Source organism: Eurosta solidaginis, chromosome 1 (genome assembly GCF_040869045.1).
Source record: "Eurosta solidaginis isolate ZX-2024a chromosome 1, ASM4086904v1, whole genome shotgun sequence".
Classification (NCBI taxonomy): Eukaryota; Metazoa; Arthropoda; class Insecta; order Diptera; family Tephritidae; genus Eurosta; species Eurosta solidaginis.
Window position 1 is genome coordinate 96,658,361 of NC_090319.1, and position 13,404 is coordinate 96,671,764.

Genomic DNA, 13,404 nt, shown 5'->3' on the forward strand with positions numbered 1-13,404 from the left:
AAAAATGTTTCATAAAAAAAATTCGGAAAAATGTTAAGATTAACGCTGTAGGCACTGTTTATATAAGAATGAAGTTGAAACTATTCATTCGCTCAGTAATTGTGGTTTGTAATTTAAAAAAATTTTTTTTTTGTTTAAAAATCAGAGAATATTCGAAATATTCAAAATCGATGAGTTAATTGGTAAATGGTAAAGATTCGCATATTCGAAAGGCACTGTATTTAAGACTTATTTTGTAAATGCAAGTGAATGTTGAAATATTTTAACCGCACTGTATTCGTTTAATAATGCAAAGAGAAAAAACTGTTGGGATATTTGAAAGACACTGTATATAATGCACAGTTTGAAAAGAGTCGCAAATGTAAGATATGTTGAAATATTTGGAATACACTGTATTCGTGTGATGCTTCGAAGGAATTGTTAACTATTTGAATAGCACTGTATTTGTTGCAAAAAAATATGTAAATGTTTAGACATCTATGATGCTTAATTTCCGAAGAAATAATTGGAAAAAGAGAAAAGTAAGCTTTCACCGATAAAATAAATTTTCACCATTACTTTGATTGACTGTAACCCGTCTATGTTGATATTTAAAGTCAATGAGAATTTTTCAAAATTGATTAGGTTTGAATAACTATCGCAAAATTTTGGCGAAAAGATTTGATATTTTTGGTATTATACATATAAAATTGATGTATAATTTGCGTTCCAAAAAATGTTTTAAAAAAAATGTATGAATTTGAAAAAAATATTTTTTCGATTGTATTTATTACGAAGCAATGTTCGCATTTAAAATAAAAAAATTCCAGTTCCATATTAATGTTCGAAAAAGAAAGAATATAGTAATATATGCGTGATAATATGCATGTGATGGCCGTATATTTGAAATTATATTTAATGTGCATTCGAATTTTTGGCGATATTTAAATGTTTATATGTTTATATTTCAATATAATTGTTTTATGTATGTAAGTAATTTGAAAAATTCAATTTCTTAATTTAATTAGTTTAACATGTTATTGTCTTTAAAGTAGAAAAAGTATGTTGCTACATGCGTAGTAAACAAATGTTTAAGAAAAGTATGTTTATAATCAAAAGTGTCAAATTGTGTTGCTACATGCGTAGTAAACAAATGTTTAAGAAAAGTATGTTTATAATCAAAAGTGTCAAATTGTGTTGCTACATGCGAAGGCTACATGTGTATTACGAAAAATTGTTGCTAAGTTTATAGTATACATGTATTTATACTGAGAAAGCCAAACTACCTACGTATGTACAAAGTTAAAATTTTATATACGTATATTTTAAGGTACTGTACCGCCCTTTTTTCTGCTTTGCTTGCTGCCTTTGCTTGTATACTGCTGAAATTTGTTGTTGTTGTCTTCCTTTGCTGCCGTTACCCACTGATGCTTTTTCTGCTTCTCTGCCTCTCATTCTTGCTTCTGTCTTTTTGCTTCTTTTGCTTTCTCGAATTTTTGTGGATGAGTAAATGGCTTGGGGTTATATTTAACCGCTATTAACGGTGCTCTGTAAAGGCGTCACTGGTGGTTGTGCTTATCATCACCGTTATGGCATAGTACAGCCAGTTCAAAAAATTTTAACATATATGTGTATGTATGTATGTAACACCACAATTTTCCAATAACTTTCTTTCTTTTTAGTATATTAAATGTATGTATATTTTGGATTTTGTTCCAAAATTTTTGTAAAAGTCCACTTTTAGTTTTAAATTTGGTTTTTATTTACCATTTAAAATTTTTTGAAATTGTATTGGTTTTTGTAATTTATAACTTTTTTTTTTTTTTTGTAGGTTTTTGAAAATTTTATGAATTTTTTCTTTTTTTTTTTGTAGATTTTGAAATTTTATACTTTTTTTTTTTGTAGTTTTTGGAATTTTATATTTGTTTTGTAGGTTTGCAATTTCATGATTTTGTATTTTTGAAGTTTTATTAAAAAATTGTTAGTAGTCTTTTTGAAATTTTGTAATTTTTTGTAGACTTTTTGTAATTTTGTAGAATTTTTTTTTGTAGTCTTTTTATAATTTTATAACTTTTTTGTATTTTTTTGAAATTTTATATTTTTTTTGGAATTTTATATATTTTTGTATTTTTTTTGTAATTTTTCGTAAATTTTTGAAATTATCTTACTTCGAGTAATTTTCTTTTTTGCATATATTTTATGAATTTTGCAAAAAAATTTTCTTCATATTGGCACAACCACCACGCACTTTTCCGTCGCAACCACCACGCACATATTCTTCCGGATTTTATTTTTAATTATGCTGCTTTTGTAGTGCAGGGAATTTTTTCCTTCCCCGACGCCAGTTTTTGCCGCCGGCATGGCCACGGTCGCCATGTAAGACGACCATCGTCACGGTCGCCATGTAAGATGACCATCGTGGTCATCTTTATTCTTGCCTCGTAGTTGACGCAGGTTATCGCCCAAACGCCTTAACGCAACTTAAGTAAGGCACACAATACTAATTGCGTAGACTTCTCGCACATACACTGCTTCTAATACCAAAACAAGTGTCAGGGCGTGGGTCGTCCCCGCGTTGGGCTTCATTCAGACCTTGGCCCGCTTTAATGTAGAGAGCCTCACATGTTGAGGTGGAGTACGCTGTTAAAACAGCAATATTAAATGTTGGCTCGTTCAAAATATATGAAAAAAAAAAAAAAACGAAAAGTTACCAGCGGGTCTCCATCCTAAACCGGGGGTGGTATCCACAGAATGGTTGCGCAGAACACCTTTCTACGTTAGCAGCCTTCGGCCGCGCTTATAAACAGTGTCCTGGGTGGGTCCAACATCGGTTTGGAGACCAAAACTATATCCACGCAAAACACTTATGTTCACAGTTTTTTTGTTGGGTACAACACATAACAACAATCACATGAAAATCACCAACTTCCACTGCAAATATCTCCGGACAGAGATACAATTTTCATTTTTTTTGCCTTCGTGGCCGTGTTCTCGAGATTAATACGCGTCGTGGAAACCTCTCTCGATATTTTTTTTGGTAGCACATCAGCATTTTAATATAATGAAAATTATAGAAATCGTGTTTACCAAAAAGGTAAACACGACAAACGTCAAATGAAAATTCCCAAAAAAACACCATTGTGAACTCACGTAAATTCACAATGACGAAAAAAGCTTTGTTGGTAAGGTTGCCGGATGGGTGTGCATGATATGTTGAGAATAAGGACAGGGATAGATATAGGGTGGTTATGATTGCAATAGACAAAAGAAAGACCGTGGGAAACGGCATAAGGAAACGGTTCTTTTCAGCGGTTCGGATAGTATAAAAGGGGGTAACTGAAGGTGAATAAGAAGAAAGTAAAATATAGCAGCATATCGGGCTAAAGTGCGCGCTCCGCTTATAAAAAGAAAAAAAACATTTGTGATTTTTGCGTGTGATAAAGTTTTAAAATTCCCTGTGCGCGAAGATCCAGAAAGGATCAGGTTAGTGCCGATAGCAATAATTTTTAAGTTTTGATAAGGCAAATTGCCTTCAATAAAAAAAAGCGGTTTCGGTCGATAATTTTTAAAGAAAAAGGACGACGCTGCATCCAACCATCAGGACAGGATTTCCTTGCTGCATAAGGAGGTGGAATATTTGTTTACCTGTGGGAACCGGAGGTGGCCAGTGAAGCCTTTTTAAAGCGCCAGGGAATCACATCTTTTGCGAATCACATCTTTTGCGAATCACATTTTTTGCGAATCACATCTTTTGCGAATCACATTTTTTGCGAATCACATTTTTTGCGAATCACACTTATTACGAATCAAAATTTTTACAAATCACGAATTTTTACGAAAACTACGAATTTCTACGAATTCGGTATCAAATTTTACAAATGCAACAATTCTTTTTGCAACTTCAACATCAAAATTGTTACGAGTATCAACCATTTTTATAAAATCAACACCGTTTTTGTACAAAGTCCATATTATTCCTACATATTCGACGTCATTTTATACAAACTCAGCGTCATTGCCTACAAATCCGATACAATTCGATCTCCGATCTATCAAAACCCTACAACATTTTTTTCATCAAGTAAATCGTAATTGCATCTCATCACATTTTTTGGTATTGCAATTTCATCACCAATAAATCCTTTTATGTGCGTCTCGGAAAGCTGCGTCCAATTGGATTTGTTTATTCACCTAGCCATTTACCCTAACGTTGGAGCGACCTACCTCATTATAGCATTCAGCAAAAAAGTTCACCATAACGTAATTTGTACAAAAGCTTTTTATGGTAGATAGAAAATTAACAAACGAGTCAGGGTAGTCTAAGAATTGTTTTTTTTTTATCCCAAATTTTAAACTGTATGAAATATGAATTTTACATTGATGTGCATGGACATATATCCGAGTCACTATAAATCTTTTCCGTTTTAGTCTTAAACGTAATATTCGATTAAACCAAAATTTATAAAATTGTAAGGCGTCTATGAGTCACAAAACATACCAGAACGATTAATTAAGCTGTTTTTTTTGTCTTACCTTTTTTTTGCAGGGGGTATGAACCCTGCACCAATGTGCTCCCCAATCCCCACATAAAAGAGCTCTTTTAGGCAGGCATTAGGGTGTGTTTAAAACTACTTTTTTTATATAACTCCACTTGAGTAGATAAGAGTTTGGTGATTTTGGCGACAGAAAGACCCAGAAATATATTTGAACATTTGTCATACAGTTTTTTTTTATGGAATTTATGAGCACATTTTGATTCTTTTTAGGTTGATAATATTTATAGGCTTGTTTGCGCGTGTATAAATACTGTTTGTAATACGTTTATTTTTACTTTTATATGTTTGCACAAGGATACACATTTTTTTTTGCGAAGAAGGAACCCATATGTGTTAAATTAAAATTTACATATATGTATATATATAAATTAAGGTGTTTGAAGAAAAATATTATTGAATATAAACGAAGCTTGATTTTTTGTAAGGTTTTATTCCATTCGTGTATAGATTTTAAGATTATGTTTATTAAAAATGCGTTATTGAAGTGAAAAGAGAAGTAATATGGCTGGCTAATTTCTTTTGGGGCGGGATGTAAGGATGGAATGATGAGGAGGTAAGTGGGAGTATGGAGCATGGCATTAGGGTGACCGCAGAGTAGGTTGCACGATGCGAGCGGTCCAAGGTTGGGTGGGATTCCTGTTGTGCGGTGGGTAAGTGAACCCGAAGAGGTGAATGGAAGTTAATAAATATATGTGTGCGTCCGGTTCCAAGATGGCGGGTTGAGAACCACGGCCTGCCAAATGTACTGAGCTAGCTAGGGCCACCATCTGAAACCAAAGCAACGTGTACGTGACATATATTTATAAATGGCGCCCAAACTAAAAACACATGAAGGGATCGCTATATTTCTTATAGCACCCGAGAAATAATTTTTTTTATAATTCAACAGAGCGCAGGAAAAGAAGCTTGAATTGGCGCCCTCGCAAGAAATCAAATATTCTTCTGTAACATCTAGTAGAAATACAAAGATATAATTATCTTTTTTTTTACTCAATTAAACTTGCACTTACAAATGTATTTAAGCTTTCAAAAAAAAAAAAAAAAAAAAAAAAAACGTTCATTTGAAAAAGGTGATGGTGTAAGCGGGTATCTAAGCTAGTTAGGTGACTTGCTTGTGTATTTCTGACAAAGTTTAATTGCACCAGCAGTTAGGAGCAAGCCCACCAGATCTGATACAATAACCCAACGGTGGCATAGACACCAAACATGAGGGTGATCTATTTGCATCGACATTTTACAACACAAAATTTTATTTTAGATTTCTTTTTTTCTTCACTTTGTTTTTATAGAGAGCTTTAGTTTCAGAAATATGGCTACAAATGTGGAAGCCAAAACAGAGATTTTTGAGTTTTGTTGTTCCATAAGTAGTAGATTTTGTGACCACAACTACATCGCGAATGGTAGGTGTTGTGAAGCATAAAATAGTTTTTTTGGAATTGTTTCGTTTATTTAGTTTATCAGTGAGGATTCACATGCCAACCCACACAGGAACGAACAACTATGCTCCAGAACCCTAAGCCTCCTCATGTAGTCAGGCCATCCGAACACCCGCCAACTCATAACATTCTAAATTATTAAATTTTTTTTATACTTTTTATATCGGAGATAATTTTGGTATTGGTTTTTTGGAGTCAGTTTTTTACAAAGGTTTGAGTTTTTTGGTGTACGTGTTACGTTAATACGTCATTATAAGTTTATGAACATTCATTTAGCATAGGGGTTAACCTACAGGTATACTATATTCACACCTCTTCATCAATACAAACATTTTTTTATCGATATATATATATATTTTGTAGAAATTTTTTTGGTTGATTTCGTATGAAGCGCTAATACAGGGGTGCGTGTTCGTAGACACTCAAGGTTTATAGCATTTAACACACATATATTTCGCTTTGTCGTATATTCTTCTTTTTGAGATTACATCGAGATTACGTGGCTACCTGATATTTTGTTTTACATGAATATTGTTTTTATACCAATAGATATATATTTTTTTATAAGATTCAGTACCTATAGGATTGAACATACACATATACAGATGTCCTCTTTTATAGTTTTTTTTCTATATATAAATATTTGTTTTTTTAATACATATTCAATTTTTTTTATATTACACGGTTTGCTAACATACGCGAGCGAAGTTGCGAATAGTCAATTCAGAGGGAATTTAACGTACATCTACTGTCCTTAGATCATATATTTTTTTCTTTTTTTTTTGGATTACATCCAAATTTTTTTTTCTCTATTTTATTACTGAAATAATTGGATTTTTTTTACTACGAGTGGCGCTGATACAGTGGTGTGCGCTAGCCGAGATTAAATTTTTGGTAGGATCTAATATACATACGCAGTCATCTCGACTTATATACATGGTCTTTACACTTGCTTTATTACCAAAAAATTTTTTTTTGATTAATACGTGTTATACATATAATTTCGCATAGGGTATAACCCGCACATACATATATTTTATATTGATTTAAATTTTCTTTTATATAAATTTTCTTTTGATTTTTTTTAAAAGCGCTAGTACGTAAAGGCGTGTCTGTAGACACGCAAGGCTCATAGGATTAAACACACATTTCGGGTTTTATACTATAATTTTCTCTTTTAGGGTTACATAAGGATTTTACATACATATATACATTTACAGTGTGTCTTTTTGGTGCCTCGTATACAAAGATTTTTTTTAAGTCCAAATTTTTTTTGAATCATTCGTATGAATCACTCGGCACCGGCCCATAATACACGAGCAAGAACAAAGATAGCCAACATGCCAGCAGAAGACGCAAATAAGCAAATGAATGAGGGTGATCCCGCATTCATCGATCTTTCAGATAGGTTCGTAGGTACGAAAAACAAAGGGGATGAAAATGTAGGCGGTAGTGGGCAAGGCGCACCACAAAGTAGTGTGCAAGCATTAACAACTAGTACGGGGACAATGCCCAAACAATATGGTCAGGCCCAAGTTACCCAATCGGTACTCATCCGGCCACCGTCGTTACCCTTTCCACGCCCCCCTCCGGTTCACAATTTCGCGACTAATGTTACGGCCAGTAGGCCTATAACACCAAACATACGTGAGGAAGTGACGCCCATAATAAAAAGTATGATGGCGGAAACTCAACAAGCCCTTTTAAGTGAAATGCGCGCAGGCATGCAGGCGATGTTTGAAACCGTACGCAGTTCCAGTGTCGAAGTGGGAGCTGGCCGTCAGACAAATAGGCCACGAATACAGTATAAAAAAAGGAGGCATAACATTAGCAGCGAGTCAGCAGAATCGAGGCGTTCGATACCTGAAAACGAAAGAGTTAATGAAAACGTCAACAACAATCGTAATGCACATAATAATATTCCTGTTAGGTCGGCGGTAGGTCCGTTACCGGCGTTAAATAATCAGGCGAATCAGCGTCCAATCCTAGGCCCTGCAGCACCAGACCATCGTTCTTCCTCACAAAGATCACTACCTGAGCCTCAATACAGAGCTGGTACCTACCGAACTGAAATGAATATAGAAAAGTGGGGGATCAGTTATCAGGGTCACCGCGATTCCATGACCATAGAGGACTTTTTATTCAAGGTGGAGTATTTGAAAGAGCAGTATGGGTGTTCGTGGGCTGAGATCATTAGAGACTTTCATCGGCTGCTGAGTGGAGAGGCCCGTGAATGGTACTGGTTGTACATCCGAACGAATCGCAACCTAGACTGGCCAAGTTTACAATTCGCGTTACAACGGCAGTTCGGATCTCAGCTAACGGATTTCGATCTAATGAGAGAGATCACGGAACGCAAACAAAAACCCGGAGAGACGATTGATGATTTTTTTCACGCTGTCGGCATACTGCGTTCGCGTCTAAGGAACCCCATACCCGAATACGAAATGGTTCGGCTCGTCAAAGGGAACTTGCGGGAATCGTTGGCCAAATTAGTATACCCCATTGCGGTCTACTCTATAGAGCAACTCCGTATGGAGTGTAAGGAAGTTGAAAGGTGTTTTCCTCGCAGGGATCGAGTTCCCCAAGGTGGATTTGTGCCTCGTTCATACCAAGTGAACGAAATAGTTGATACATCGCCGGAAGAGCAGGAGTCCCCCGGAGATGAGGGTCAAGTCTCCGTGGAGGAGCTCCGCTATCAGCGCGTTACCAAACACCCATCATCTCGCGACCAAGCAAATCGTAAAAACCTGTTGTGTTGGAATTGCGGTGCCGAAGGACATGCATTCACCGATTGCATGTCACTTCAGAGGCGCATATTTTGTTTTAAGTGTGGGAAGGCGGACGTCATCACGCCGAAGTGTCCAATATGTAGCCTATCGGGAAACGCGAAACGGAACGCGATGACAGCGGGGGTATCGCGCTCCACACAATTCCCGCTAGAGTAGACGCGTCGACTAACACAGTAGATGAAGACCTCGTGAGAGGGGGCGATCAGCAGATATCACGGATAAAACCAAAACCAACAAATTGTACTATGAATAACAAAACAAATAACCCGGCTAGACTGTCCCTTGAAGAACGTATGAGGAGGTACAAAGAAGCCCGCGAAAGAATCTTTGCAGACGGCGTGTTACTAGGTCGTCGCAGGGTGTCACGCAAGATACTGAAGGCAAGGGATCGATTTCGAAACCGGAAGATGCTACGTCGAGCAGTTGTTGCCACTGTTAAAAGGGCAGACCGAGATGACCCACGGGTGTACGCGGACATCGAAATAAACGGTGTCCAAAAACGAGGGCTACTGGACACAGGTGCATCAGTTAGTCTATTAGGTAGAGGATGCCGTGAGTTAGTCGAGGAGTTAGGGGTACCTATCGAACGTTTCATTTCGAAGGTTACAACTGCAGGTGGTGGCGCACATACGGTATTAGGGAAGATAACTATACCTGTCAAATACAAAGATTTAGAGAATAAAATAACGTTTTACTTATGTCCATACCTGGAACAAAACATTTATCTCGGGATAGATTTCTGGCGCGTTTTCCAATTGGCCCCGAATGTCATAGATGTAAATGAAATCGATTTGTCCAAGTTAGAGCAGCAGATGGTGACGGCGGAAGACAGGAATGAACGGCGTGTGCTTCATGACCTCACGGCTGAACAACAACAGCGCTTAAATCAGGTCGTCGAAAGTTTCAAAACGTTTGAAAAGGATGGTTTAGGTCGTACACCGCTGGAAAAACACTCCATTAAACTCGTGGAAGATGCAGTCCCTGTGAAAGATCGCCATTACCCACTATCACCTGCCATGCAATCTATAGTTTACACAGAAATAGACAAAATGTTAGAATTGGGGGTAATTGAGGAAAGTGAGAGCCCGTGGAGTAATCGGACCACTATAGTACGTAAACCCGGTAAAAATAGATTTTGTTTAGATGCCCGAAAATTAAATGATTTGACCATTAAAGACGCTTATCCGCTGCAGAATATAGAAGGCATAATTAGCCGCATAGATGATACCCATTTTATTAGTAGCGTGGATCTTAAGTTCGCTTTTTGGCAGATAGAACTGGAAGACAAGTGTAAACCATACACCGCTTTCACAGTCCCGGGGCGTCCCTTATATCAGTTCGTGGTCATGCCTTTCGGACTATGCAATGCGGCGCAACGGTTATGCCGATTGATGGATCGAGTCATACCACAGAGATTGAAGGCAAATGTCTTTATATACTTGGACGATTTACTTATAATCGCTCCCGATTTTGACTCGCATCTGCATACGTTGCAAGAAGTTGCCATGTGTCTTAGAGAAGCAGGATTAACAATAGGATTAAAAAAGTCAAAGTTTTGTTTCAAGGAGTTGCCTTATCTAGGATACATTGTGGGCGGGGGCATGCTAAAAACCGATCCCGAAAAGGTAAAAGCAATCGTGAACATCCCGGTACCGAAAACCATGAAGCAAGTTCGGAGCTTCCTAGGAACAGCCGGTTGGTACAGGCGGTTCATTAAAGATTTTGCGGCGATAGCGGCCCCGTTGACCGATGCCCTTAAGAAGACAAGCAAATTCGAGATGACACCGCAAGCAGTCGAGGCGTTCAATAAATTGAAAAAGGCGCTTACCTGTGCGCCTGTCCTAAGACACCCGGATTTTACTAAACGTTTTTGGGTTCAATGTGACGCCTCTGATTATGGCATAGGAGCGGTGTTATTTCAAAAAAATCACGATGATTCCGAAAACCCTATTGCTTATTTCTCTCAGAAACTAAACGATTGCCAACGCAAATATAGCACTACCGAGAAGGAATGCCTCGCGGCTGTGATGGCAGTGCAAAAGTTTCGCCCATATATTGAGCTGATGCCGTTCACAGTGGTGACAGATCACGCCAGTCTTAAGTGGCTCATGGGGCTAAAAGATCTGAGTGGTAGATTAGCGAGATGGTCTTTGCACCTTCAAGCATTTAATTTCGAAATAGAGCACCGGAAGGGCTCTGAAAATGTGGTTGCAGATACACTGTCACGGTGCATCGAGGAGTTAGCTCAATCATCGATAGCGGGAATGGATACGGTAGAGTTTGAGTCGGAGGAATATTTAGATTTGATAGGCACGATACAAAAAAATGCTGAACGGCTGCCGGACCTGAAAGTCGAAGACGGGTTTGTTTTCAAAAAAATGATGGCGAAAGATGTAGAACTGGAGGAAAACGAATGGAAGTTGTGGGTGCCGGCAGCATTGACATCGACCTTAATCGAGAATGCGCACGGTTGCGCAACTGCTGCGCACGGTGGTATGGCAAAAACTTTGCATCGCTTGCGACGTTTATATTACTGGCCAAACATGGTAGTACAAGTCCGAAACTACGTCCGCGACTGTCAGGTTTGTAAGGAAAGCAAGCCCAGTAACGCTATTTTGAAACCTGGTATAGGATCGGAGGTAGTTACCGAACGCCCCTTTCAGAAAATTTATATTGACTTTTTAGGCAAATACCCTAGGTCCAAACGAGGCAACGCCTATATCTTTGTAGTCGTGGATCATTTTTCCAAGTTCACATTCTTAAAGTCAATGCGTGAGGCTACGGCCACCAATGTCGTGAAGTTCCTCACCGAGGAAATTTTTCATAAGTTTGGTGTGCCGGAAATAATACACTCAGATAATGGGCAACAGTTTACCTCTAAACATTTTGCCAAAATGATAGAAACGTACTGCGTTAAACACTTGAAAACCGCGTTTTACTCGCCACAATCAAATGCCGCTGAGCGGGTCAACCAATCGGTCTTGGCTGCTATCCGCTCATATTTAAAAACAGACCAGAGGGATTGGGATCTATATTTGCCAGAGATTGAGTGCGCGTTGCGCAGCGCCATACACTCTGCAACGGGTGTGTCGCCATATTTCGCGTTATTCGGCATGAACATGTTCACCAGCGGCGCAGACTATAAGCTGGCTCGGAAACTAATTTCCCTCAATGACAACGAATTACTGTTGCTGAACGACAGCGACAGAATAAGATTAATGAGAGAGAAAATTAAAGAAAATTTACACGAAACCTATGAGACAAACGCGGCTCGGTACAACAAAAGAACCCGTGAAGTGCGCTTTGTACCCGGACAAGAAATATATAAGCGCAACTTCGTATTAAGCGATTTTAATAAAAATATAAACGCGAAGTTTTGCAAAAAGTTTATCAAGTGCAGAGTAACGCGAGCGTTAGGTAAAAACATGTACCTGTTGGAAACGTTGTCGGGAAGAAGCTTAGGTGCGTGGCATGCCAAGGACCTCAAACAATAGTCCTCCTTCATTCAATCACTATCTCTCCGGCGGCGAGGGTCAAGTCGTCCGGAGAGCCACAACCGATCCATTATGTCAGCCAACCTGAAAGAAAGATAAACAAAATATCCATAAAGTAACTCGCTTATATGGCAGTTTTATACATAATAATACTTCCCGTAAATCTATCTCCGGCGATGAGGGTCAAGTCGTCCGGAGAGGTCCAATATGCAGTACATACATAAATGCCCGGCATAGCTCGCGAAGCAGGAGACAGTGTCAGGGCGTGGGTCGTCCCCGCGTTGGGCTTCATTCAGACCTTGGCCCGCTTTAATGTAGAGAGCCTCACATGTTGAGGTGGAGTACGCTGTTAAAACAGCAATATTAAATGTTGGCTCGTTCAAAATATATGAAAAAAAAAAAAAAACGAAAAGTTACCAGCGGGTCTCCATCCTAAACCGGGGGTGGTATCCACAGAATGGTTGCGCAGAACACCTTTCTACGTTAGCAGCCTTCGGCCGCGCTTATAAACAGTGTCCTGGGTGGGTCCAACATCGGTTTGGAGACCAAAACTATATCCACGCAAAACACTTATGTTCACAGTTTTTTTGTTGGGTACAACACATAACAACAATCACATGAAAATCACCAACTTCCACTGCAAATATCTCCGGACAGAGATACAATTTTCATTTTTTTTGCCTTCGTGGCCGTGTTCTCGAGATTAATACGCGTCGTGGAAACCTCTCTCGATATTTTTTTTGGTAGCACATCAGCATTTTAATATAATGAAAATTATAGAAATCGTGTTTACCAAAAAGGTAAACACGACAAACGTCAAATGAAAATTCCCAAAAAAACACCATTGTGAACTCACGTAAATTCACAATGACGAAAAAAGCTTTGTTGGTAAGGTTGCCGGATGGGTGTGCATGATATGTTGAGAATAAGGACAGGGATAGATATAGGGTGGTTATGATTGCAATAGACAAAAGAAAGACCGTGGGAAACGGCATAAGGAAACGGTTCTTTTCAGCGGTTCGGATAGTATAAAAGGGGGTAACTGAAGGTGAATAAGAAGAAAGTAAAATATAGCAGCATATCGGGCTAAAGTGCGCGCTCCGCTTATAAAAAGAAAAAAAACATTTGTGATTTTTGCGTGTGATAA